The sequence below is a fragment of the Mus caroli genome, chromosome 11 (assembly GCF_900094665.2).
Source record: "Mus caroli chromosome 11, CAROLI_EIJ_v1.1, whole genome shotgun sequence".
NCBI lineage: Eukaryota > Metazoa > Chordata > Mammalia > Rodentia > Muridae > Mus > Mus caroli.
Window position 1 is genome coordinate 25,843,616 of NC_034580.1, and position 10,546 is coordinate 25,854,161.

Here is a 10,546-nt window from a genome sequence, read left to right on the forward strand (position 1 = left end):
TCTGAGACTCTCTGTACGACTGTAAAAGCCCACAGAATGAAAAGGAAATTAGCTGTCACCAAGTGGAAAGCCTTGAGCTTTGAAGGAGTATGAGCCTCTTACAGTCAACATTCTGTTTGCAAGAGATATGGGCACTTTAAAAGCTTATTTTTCAACCTGTAAAATTACATATTTGTTCTAAAATACTAGAACACAGAGAAAAATAGAGACAAACAAAAATCCCAAGCATTTCTCTCATCCCTTGGTTCCTTTGTATTTTCTACATAGTTGAGAACATAGTACTTAAACCATTGTATGTTCTGCTTTCCCCTTTGTTTCCCCTTTGTTTTAAAAAGGTTCTCATTTCTAAACAAGGTCTTAGTCTAAATACTTCTACTAACTTATTTGTCCAAACAACAATCCTATCTGGTCTGTATAAGTCTTACACCATCCTATAAGAAGGTAATTAATTTAGTTAAGATACTATTGCTGCAATGAAACACCATGACCAAAAGTGACTTGGGATGTTATGGCATATTTTGCCTACTCTTCCATATCCTTGTTTATTATTTAAGCAAGTCCAGGAAGGAACCAAAAGAAAGAAGCTGATGCAGAGGTCATGGAGGGGTGCTGCTTACTGCCTTGCTTCTCACGGTTTACTCACCTGCTTTCTTATAAAACACAGGATCACCTGCCCAGTGACAGCACAATCCACAATGGGCTGGACCCTCATCATGAATCACTGATTTAAAAAAAATGCCTTACATGCTTGCCTATGACGTGATCTTATGGAGCCAATTTCTTAATTGATGTTCCCTACTCTCAGATGAAATCTAGATTGTGTCAAGTTAAGATAAAACCTAGGCAGGATAGTAACTGAGGCAGAAAGGCTTAATGAAGATTGAGTACAGCTGGGAATCCAACATCAGGCAGCATGGCCCAGGATTAGCACTCTACAGTACTACACTATATAGCATCTGTGATAGTTTGTCCCCTAATTTACCAACATGCACAACTGAGCTATTAGCTAGTGTTAAAAAATGTTGTAATATACACCTCTCATAGACATCTGAGGCACTACTCTAAGTCGATTACCGTCCCAACGAGTTCCACTTATTTCTAGCTGGCTGATAACAGCTGAAGAAACATAAGAAACATCTGACTGGTTTGCATAACCAACTTAATGCTCTGCCTCCCCGTGGCATGACTTCCATGTGGCCCTCACCTGTCCACACCACTGCCAACTGCAGATTCAGTAGCTCCATTTGCTTTCACATTGCACAAAGGGCAAGGAACATTCCAAGTCTGTTCCCTGTGACCCCAACATAGACAAGCAAATTCCACAATTTTTTACCTCTAGAATATCTTATGCTACTACAGAGCAAGTAGACGAGAGGTATCTTGTAGGGTTGAAGGGAATGCATGATCAATCTCAGGGAGCCGCGGGCCTGAGGTGATCAGATAACAGTATATTCAGTGAATGGAAGTAAGAGATTACAGTTCCCATCACAACTCATTCGCCATCACCCAAGGACACTTTGGACACCATCCAAACTGGAAGGCAAGAATAAGACAAAACACAGCAGCAGAAGCGAGGTCATCAGTAAGCTCCATTCACTTTCTAACTGCAACAGTACCAGAGAAAATACATGTTCCAACTAAAAACAAAGGAGCAAAACATATGCAAGGCATATGAAGCTATTTGAGCTACTTGTCTCAAACACACAAAGACCAGCACCACCACACACACTCAGCCCCAAATATAGAAGCTGCTTCCATATTCCCATGTTGTAAAAAAAATATGCTTATCTATTCTAAAAGTATACCTAAATTCAACTTATTGACCAAAAGGAGTAATAATTAGGAACAATAAATTTCTGTACAAGTCAGTTACATAGGTGGGAATGCTTTTTAATAAGGAATATTTGGAATATACATAAGATACTGAAAATAACAAAAGCAACAAGATTTAGAGTACTTTAAAGGCACAGAGAAAGCAGCTATATGTAAGAGATTCCAACTCCCTATAAAATTATAATTAAAAATTGTAATTTACCTAGAATCAAGTTTCTATTACATGTTCAACTCTACACACACACATACACACACACACACACACCATCTTATATATTTCAAGGAACTTTAGGAGTTTGCTTTATCTGAAATCCCACAGAGCTCATTTATTGCTTCCACAAGAAGTCCCTGTTCTGATTCTCCCTACATTCACTAAATATTGCATTTTTAAAAAAAATATTTTCCATCTTTATTAGCATTTATTAATAGGTTTCATTTTTATAAGCATGTGTCAATAGGTTTCACTATGACATTTCATGCATGTACATAATGGACTGTGATCATTTTTTTCTACTGACATCATTTCCATCTTGAATTTATTAATACATGATTTCTTCAGTGAAGTCCAAGGCTCAACTTCACATTGAAGTTGAATAAAGATTATAACATACATCCTAAAATAACCAGAAGTTAATAGGTATTATATGTCACATTACTTTTTTTTGTTTGTAGAATATGATTTTAATATTTTCAACTGTTAATATTGAACAAACAGAATAAGATATATTTCTTTGTTGTGTTTCCCTTTTCATTTCTGATTTTATTAATTTGGATAATGTCTCTGTGTCCTCTGGTTAGTCTGGCTAAGGGTTTATCCATCTTGTTGATTTTCTCAAAGAACCAGCTCCTGGTTTGGTTGATTCTTTGGATAGTTTTTTGTTGTTGTTGTTTCTACTCGGTTGATTGCAGCCCTGAGTTTGATTATTTTCTGCTTGTCTACTCTTCTAGAGTGTATTTGCTTCTTTCTTTTCTAGAGCTTTCAGGTGTGCTGTCAATCTGCTAGTGTGAGCTCTCTCCAGTTTCATTTTGGAAGCACTCAGAGCTATGAGTTTTCCTCTTACTGCTTTCATTGTGTCCCATAAGTTTTGGTATGATGTGTCTTGATTTTCATTGAATTCTAAAGTCTTTAATTTCTTTAATTTTTCATTGACCAAGTTATCCTTGAGTAGAGAGTTGCTCAGCTTCCATGTGTATGTCTTCTTTCCCTTGTTTTTGTTGGAATTTAAGACCAGCCTTATTCCTTGGTGATCTGATAGGGTGCATGGGATTATTTCAATCTTCTTGTATTTGTTGAGGCCTGTTTTGTAAGCAATTATACGGTCAATTTTGGAGAAGGTACTGTGAGGTGCTCTATTCCTCAATAAAAAGACATAGACTAACAGACTGGATATGAGAAGTAGGCATACTCCCTTTGCTTTAGGATGAAATGTTCTATAAATATCTGTTAGATCCATTTGGTTCATAACTCCTGCTAGTTTCATTGTGTCTCTGTTTAGTTTCTGTTTCCATGATCTGTCTATGCTGAGAGTGGGGTTTTGAAGTCTCCCACTATTATTGTGTGGGGTGCAATTTGTGCTTTGAGCTTTAGTAAAGTTTCTTTTATGATGTGGGTGCCCTTGCATTTGGAGCATAGATGTTCAGAATTGGGAGTTCTTCTTGGTAGATTTTTTTCTTGCTGAGTATAAAGTGTCCTTCCTTATCTTTTTTTGATAACTTTTGGTTAAAAGTTGATTTAATTCGTTATTAGAGTGGCTACTCCAGCTTGTTTCTTGGGACCATTTGCTTGGAAAATTGTTTTCCAACCTTTTACTCTGAGGTAGTGTCTGTCTTTATCACTAAGGTGGGTTTTCTGTATGCAGCAAAATGTTGGGTCCTGTTTACATATCCAGTCTGTTAGTCTATGTCTTTTTATTGAGGAATAAAGTCCATTGATGTTAAGAGATATTAAGGGAAAGTGATTGTTACTTCCCATTATTTTTGTTGCTAGAGGTAGAATTATGTTTGTGTGACTATCTTCTTTTAGGTTTGTTCAAAGATTACTTTCTTGCTTTTTCTAGGTTGTAGTTTCCTTGAGTTGGAGTTTTCCATCTATTATCCCCTGTAGGGCTGGATTTGTGGAAAGATATTGTGTAAATCTGGTTCTGTCATGGAATATCTTGTTTTCTTTGTCTATGGCAATTGAGAGTTTTGCTGGGTATAATAGCCTGGGCTGGCATTTGTGTTCTCTTAGGGTCTATATGACATCTGCCCAGGATCTTCTAACTTTCATAGTCTCTGGTGAGAAGTCTGGTGTAATTCTGATAAGTCTGCCTTTATATGTTACTTGACCTTTTTCCCTTACTGCTTTTAATATTCTTTCTTTGTTTTGTGCTTTGGTGTTTTGATTATTATGTGATGGGAAAAATTTCTTTTCTGGTCCAGTCTATTTGGAGTTCTGTAGGTTTCTTGTATGTTCATGAGCATCTCTTTCTTCAGGTTAGGGAAGTTTTCTTCTACAATTTTGTTGAAGGTATTTACTGGTCCTTTAAATTGGGAATCTTTGCTCTCTTCTATTACCTATTATCCTGAGGTTTGGTCTTCTCATTGTGTCCTAGATTTCCTGGATGTTTTGGGTTAGGAGCTTTTTGCATTTTCTTTGACTGTTGTGTCAATGTTTTCTATGGCTTTTTCTGCACCTGAGATTCTCTCTTCTATCTCTTGTATTCTGTTGGTGATGCTTGCATCCGTGACTCCTGATCTCTTTCCTAGGTTTTCTAACTCCAGAGTTCTCTCCCTTTGTGATTTTTTTTATTGTTTCTATTTCCATTTTTTAGATCTTGGATGGTTTTGTTCATTTCCTTTGCCTTTTTGATTATGTTTTCCTGTAATTCCTTAAGGGATTTTTGTGTTTCCTCTTTAAGGGCTTCTAGCTATTTACCTGTATTCTTGCATATTTCTTTAAGGGAATTATTTATGTCCTTTTTAACGTTCTCTATCATCATCATGAGAAGTGATTTTAGATCTGAATCTTGCTTTTCTGGTGTGATGGTGTATCCAGGACTTGCTATGGTGGGAGAATTGGGTTCTGATGATGCCAAGTAACCTTAGTTTCTGTTGCTTACGTTCTTATGCTTGCTTCCTGCTATCTGATTATCTCTAGTGCTACCTGCCCTCGCTATATTTGACTGGAGCCTGTCCTTCCTGTGATCCTGGTTGTCTCAGAACTCCTCAAGAGTTCAGCTGTCTCTGTGATTCTATAATTCTGTGATCCTGTGATCCTGAGATCCTGGGTGTGTCAGAGCTCCTGGAAGTCAAGCTGCCTCTGGGACCCTGAGATTCTGGTGTGGCCAAGCTCCTGAGATCCTATGATCTTGGGCATGTCAGAGAGCCAGGGAGTGGAACTTCCTCTGGGTTTTGTGGGACTGGCTGCGGAGTTTGAGCCCAAGGTCTGCTCAGGACACCAACCCACACCAGAAGGAACACATGCCACTTGTTAGGGCAGAATTCCTGGGTGCCTGGGTCCTGCTGGTCCCAGTTACTTCCAGTGTTGGGACAAATGTTGTAAATACTGCATTTAAAAAAGCATTTTATCTGCAGACTCCCCAAACAACCTGCTATTTGGATTTTTCCTGAGGGCAGCTTCCATCTCTCTTTATAGATCCTTCCAGCTCTCACTATGGCATCAAAAGGCCCACACCTCTACAGGACCCATCGTAAAGAAAGCTCCCTAAGGTACCTTGTTTTTACTAGTTTGGCTTTAAAAACATGACTTTCTACTGGAAAGAACTGAAAAAACACAGTTGCAAAATTAATATAACATAGAACGTGTTTGCTTTCTTATATCCCAGGATCACTAGACACAGTGGACTGGACCCTTTCACATCAATCACTAACCCCCCAAAAATGCTTCATGGGCTGGCCTACATTAGTTGAAGTTCTCACTACTCAAACTATACTATCTTGGGTCAAGTTAACAAGAAACTAACCAGGATAATAGAATACTAGCCAGTACTACGTACTGCAAACAAATTATCAATGAATATGTCGTTAAAACTAAAAAAAAAAAAAGTAAGACTCTACAGGATGGTACCCAATGCCCTTTATTAAATATCTAAAGTGCTAGAACCCCAATTTTTATTTAAATCATAAATAAATCAGCATATTTGTAGTAAGTGGGTAAGTGTGGGAGCAGAACCACAAGTGAAATGTATGGGAAGGTACTACCAATGAGCCCAGGAAAACCATGCATCCCACCATTTGCATGGAAGCAGCTTAGTCCAAGAGACTGAACTTACACTGAACCCCAAAAGAATATCAGAATGATGTTCTGAGTGGGAAATGTGATGCCTTACTGCTTAAAAAAATCTTAGTGCTCACCAATGTTTAAAAGAGAAAAAATTAGAATCCTCACTTGCCTACTTATACTCTTAAAGACCACCTCAACAAAAAGCAAACCACTAAAATATAGAGGAAGGCAATCACCTCCACTTCCTGGTAGTTCATTTACACGAACAAGTTTGCTCAAGTCAGACGACAACTTTCAAGACCTACAGCTATTTTAAGGCAGGCCTAAGTTGCATTAGTGCCTGCCACACAGCTTGCGCCCAATCTTTTTGTCAGTGCTCCAACACATTCCAATGTCTTCTCTCCGGCCCTGCGGGAGTCACATCCCATCCATCGCTAAAGACACACTGGGTAACGCACTGCTACATTTCACCACACTGCCATTTATCCCTATCAACTCACTCTGAACAGAGCCTTGCTAGGAAAAAAACTCAGGCTACCCTCTGTGTGGATGCAGCTTAGTCCAAATATACAACTCATACTGCCCGCCCGACAAATACTAGAATATTGCTTGACGTTAGAAGAAATACTCTGTGTTTGCCCACAGAAACTGAAGACTCTCCAACTCTAAGGAAGGAGCAAACACGGAAAAGAAAGACCATATCAAAAGAAGGACACTGGACCTCTGCTGCTTAGTCCTAGGCAGGTGGACTCTGCCTGTCCTTGTAACAAACACTATTTACTGGGTGTAGTCTAGAAGATAATTCTAGTCTTTAACGTGCTCCATTACTACTACCAAGAAAGAAAAGTTGAACATAATAATACATCTTGTAAAAGTTGAGCACTGTTCCCTAATTGTTAATATTTGGGGGAAAAATAAAATCCTCCTCAAAAACAACGCCAAATGGCGAACTACATGTTGCAACATTCCATTCTGTGGAAAAAAAAATATATCTTCTGAGCACATTTGAGACTTTTGCTCAGCTGCCAAACATTCCAGCATGAGGCCAACTACTCATGTGTTACATTAAACGTCTAGTGAAAGTAGAAAATATTGAGGAACAATTCTGAAGCATGCTCCATTCAAGTCACAATTTCATGTAATCACATTTACTTTTGCAAGAGGCAGCCCAGCAATAATATATGCTACCATTAATATGAGCACACACACAAACACTAGTAATTCATAAGAAAAATACATACAAAATAATGACTAATATACATAAAGGACTTTCTTCAAAATAAGATGTAAATCGGCCTGATCTCTTGTTATGCTTCTCCCTTTCAAGGTCCAAGCAAGTTTTTTAGAACTCCTCTGAATGCTGATGTTCAAACTGTCAGGAACAAAATATAAGTGAGAAATTAGCTGATTGTCAAGGAAAGTCAAGAATTCCTTTAGCAATGGGTTTTGATCTTAAAACAAGCAAACAAACTGACCACAAAACCTTTAAAAACTTCTCTTCAGAAACAAACCTGAATGGTTAACCTCATACTGGTAGATTTCATGTTCTGGGATCTTTCCTTCCCAAATGACACATAAATGTCTTTGCTCTGGATTAAGGTCTTTTTTGTCAGCTCCACCCCAAAGATAAACTGGGAATCTGTGGACAGCTGACAGCATAGAGCTGTCAAGTGCTGTGAGACAGACCAGGCCCCTTTCTGAGATGCCACCTGACTGATACCTCTCTCTGGACACCACATGCTTCTCAAAATAGTGGCAGGTGCTCTCATGCATTCAGAACTCCAGCCAAGGTCACATTCCAGCTCCCTGCTCTCATCCAGCCTGGGCCACTGGGACCCTTTGGCAATGCTTGGGCTGGCTGCCACCTCAATGTCAAGACTTAACATTTGTAGCTGCCTAAAGGTCAGGCTGAGGTCTCTACCCAGTCCAGCAGGACAGACACAAAAGCCATCAAGGGTTTGTCTTAATGGGTTTCTGCCATTTGCTAAGAAGGCTCCAGTCAGGTTGGAAGCTTCTGAATCCTGCATCTGTGTGAAAGAAATCTACCCAGTGCTGTCCAATGCCACCGCCTGCCCAGTCCCCATAAAACTGGAGAGGAATTATCACTGCCATTTAAAACACTTCCTGTTTAAGTCAAGAAGAATAGCATTTGCCATTTTTTCTGGAGGCCCACCACCCCAAAGAAGACTAACAACAAACCCAAAGTGCCAAGAGAAATGGCTAGAAATGACTCTCTTTGGTTTTCTGCTAAAAGGTTTTTCTGCTTTCTTTCCCTGGAAATTAATTCCAGTTTGTCAGAAAGGGGCCAGCCACAAGACCAAGGCAACAAAGTCCCCTGCCTTCTTCCTTGATGTCCTAGAGATCACCAAGCTGGCCTACCTATCAAGTATATCTGTTGTTCTTTTCTTACTAAAACGAGATCTACAGTTATCTTCCCAAGTCAAGTAATTCAAAGACCCTAAGAAAACCAAGATCTAACTGACACTTTAACAGTTACAACTAAGTTCAATGCAGTAAAATGTATTACAATAAAATCCAGACTGTATAGCCACATCCATTCTGTTAGCAACACATTATGGGATAGTTGATTCAATGACTCTCAAATCTGAGGACAGAAAGTAAAATCAGATGTTGTCCAACCCATCTGGAGATACCTCTCAAGGGAACCAATCAACTCTGATGGGAATTCCTTTCAAAACAAAACAGAAAGCACACATTACTTAATGGGAACTTCATGTCTGGTAATTTTCCACTGGAGAGAAATATATCTATCATGAATACATTTTGGATTCTGTTTCGTTACCACCTTTCTTTAACTTTAAAAAAGCAGAGCACCAGTGTTCATGTACGGGATGCAATCAGAACTGCTGTGCTGCCAGGCTTTTGTAGAGATGGAAGACAGCATCATGTGATTACACAGACTGTCAAGCCCCTGTGACTTAGTTTAAGATCTGATGACTGGTCCTTACGATGATTGGTGAGATACTTGGGGGGGTGGAGTATTAAACACCAAAATGTTAATGCTCAGTGCCTACTTCTGGGTTGTGAGATACCTGATCATCTGCATTCTCTTGTGTTCATCTTCATTTTCCAAACTACGTAGAACATTCATCTACTATTTTGATAATAAAATTATTTTTAAAATACCTTTGAGCCAGGCATAGTGATTCAGGCCTCAAATCCCAGCCCTACAGTAAGTTCTAGGACAGCAAGCTACCCAACAAGGCTCTGTCTCCAAAACAAACAAAAACAAACAGAAACAAATAAAACCCATACATACATACATAAATATAAATACACACACACACACACACACACCCTAGGGGTCAACCTAGGTGTCGTCCTCAGGAGCCATCCACCTTTTCTAAAATTGTACTTTAAAATAGCTTTTCCTGCATGTATGTATGTCAGCCTGGTACCCTCAGAGGCCAGAAGAGAGAGCTGGGTCCCCTAGAATTAGAGTTATAGAAAGTTGTGAGCTGCCATTTGGGTGCTGGGAACTGAACCTGGGTTCTCTATATTTCACTGCTGAGGTATCTCTCTAGCCCACACTGTACTTTTTTAAACAAGATTTAATTGGCCTGGAGCTCACCAATTAGGACAGGTTACATAGCCAGGATGCACAAAGAATCCACCTGTCGCTGCATATCTCAACACTGAAATTACAAGCTTTTTTTTTAATTAGATATTTTCTTTATTTACATTTCAAATGCTATCCCGAAAGTTCCCCGTACCCCCTCCCCCCCACTCCCCGCCTGCTCCCCTACCCACCCACTCCCACTTCTTTGGCCCTGGCATTCCCCTGTACTGAGGTATATAAAGTTTGCAAGACCAAGTGGCCTCTCTTCCCAATGATGTCCAACTAGGCCATCTTCTGCTACATATGCAGCTAGAGTCACAAGCTCTGAGGATACTGGTTAGTTCATATTGTTGTTTACAAGCTTTTTTATATGAGTTTGGAGGGACGGCTAAACTTAGGACTTCAGGCTGGTAGCAAGCACTTTTCTAACTAAGGTATCTACCAGCTCTATATTATGTATTTCTGTTACAATGATTTATGCTAATTCATGCTTTTCTGAAAGCATATGTTCTTTACAAACAATTGGAGAGATGTCTAATATACCATCTACCTTAGCAGACATTATAAAAAATTGAGAGTACTTAAAAAGTGGCGAGGAAAAAGGAATATTTTAATACTATCAATAATCTACAGAAAAGCTTTCATACACTCCAGACTAAAAATACAATCCCAGGCCGAAATAAACTTGCTTTCATAAAGAATGTAGGTTTTCCTTTCCCTTTAGTCAAACAGAAATAAGAAGAAACATGTCTTACCTCAGGACTGTCTACCTGGCAAAGAACATTTCAGAAAAACATACAGCATCTTAATCTTCAGACCTAGTCTTCAAAACACACACACACTCACTCACACACACACACAGACACACTCACACACACACACACACTCACTCACACACACACACACAC

The 10,546-nt window shown here is 39.2% G+C and overlaps 1 protein-coding gene across 3 annotated transcripts in view; it reads right to left on the reverse strand.

Moving 5' to 3' along the window:
- Sptbn1 (spectrin beta, non-erythrocytic 1) overlaps positions 1-10,546 on the reverse strand; it is a 167,334-nt gene that overhangs the window by 150,005 nt on the left and 6,783 nt on the right. The window contains exon 1 of one of the 3 annotated variants that reach the window (XM_029483161.1): positions 7,570-7,650. The exons of the other annotated variants lie outside the window; for them this stretch is intronic. The gene's annotated coding sequence lies outside the window, so the exon portion shown is untranslated. Of the gene's footprint in view, positions 1-7,569; positions 7,651-10,546 lie in introns of those variants that run through there. 3 annotated transcript variants of the gene reach the window in all.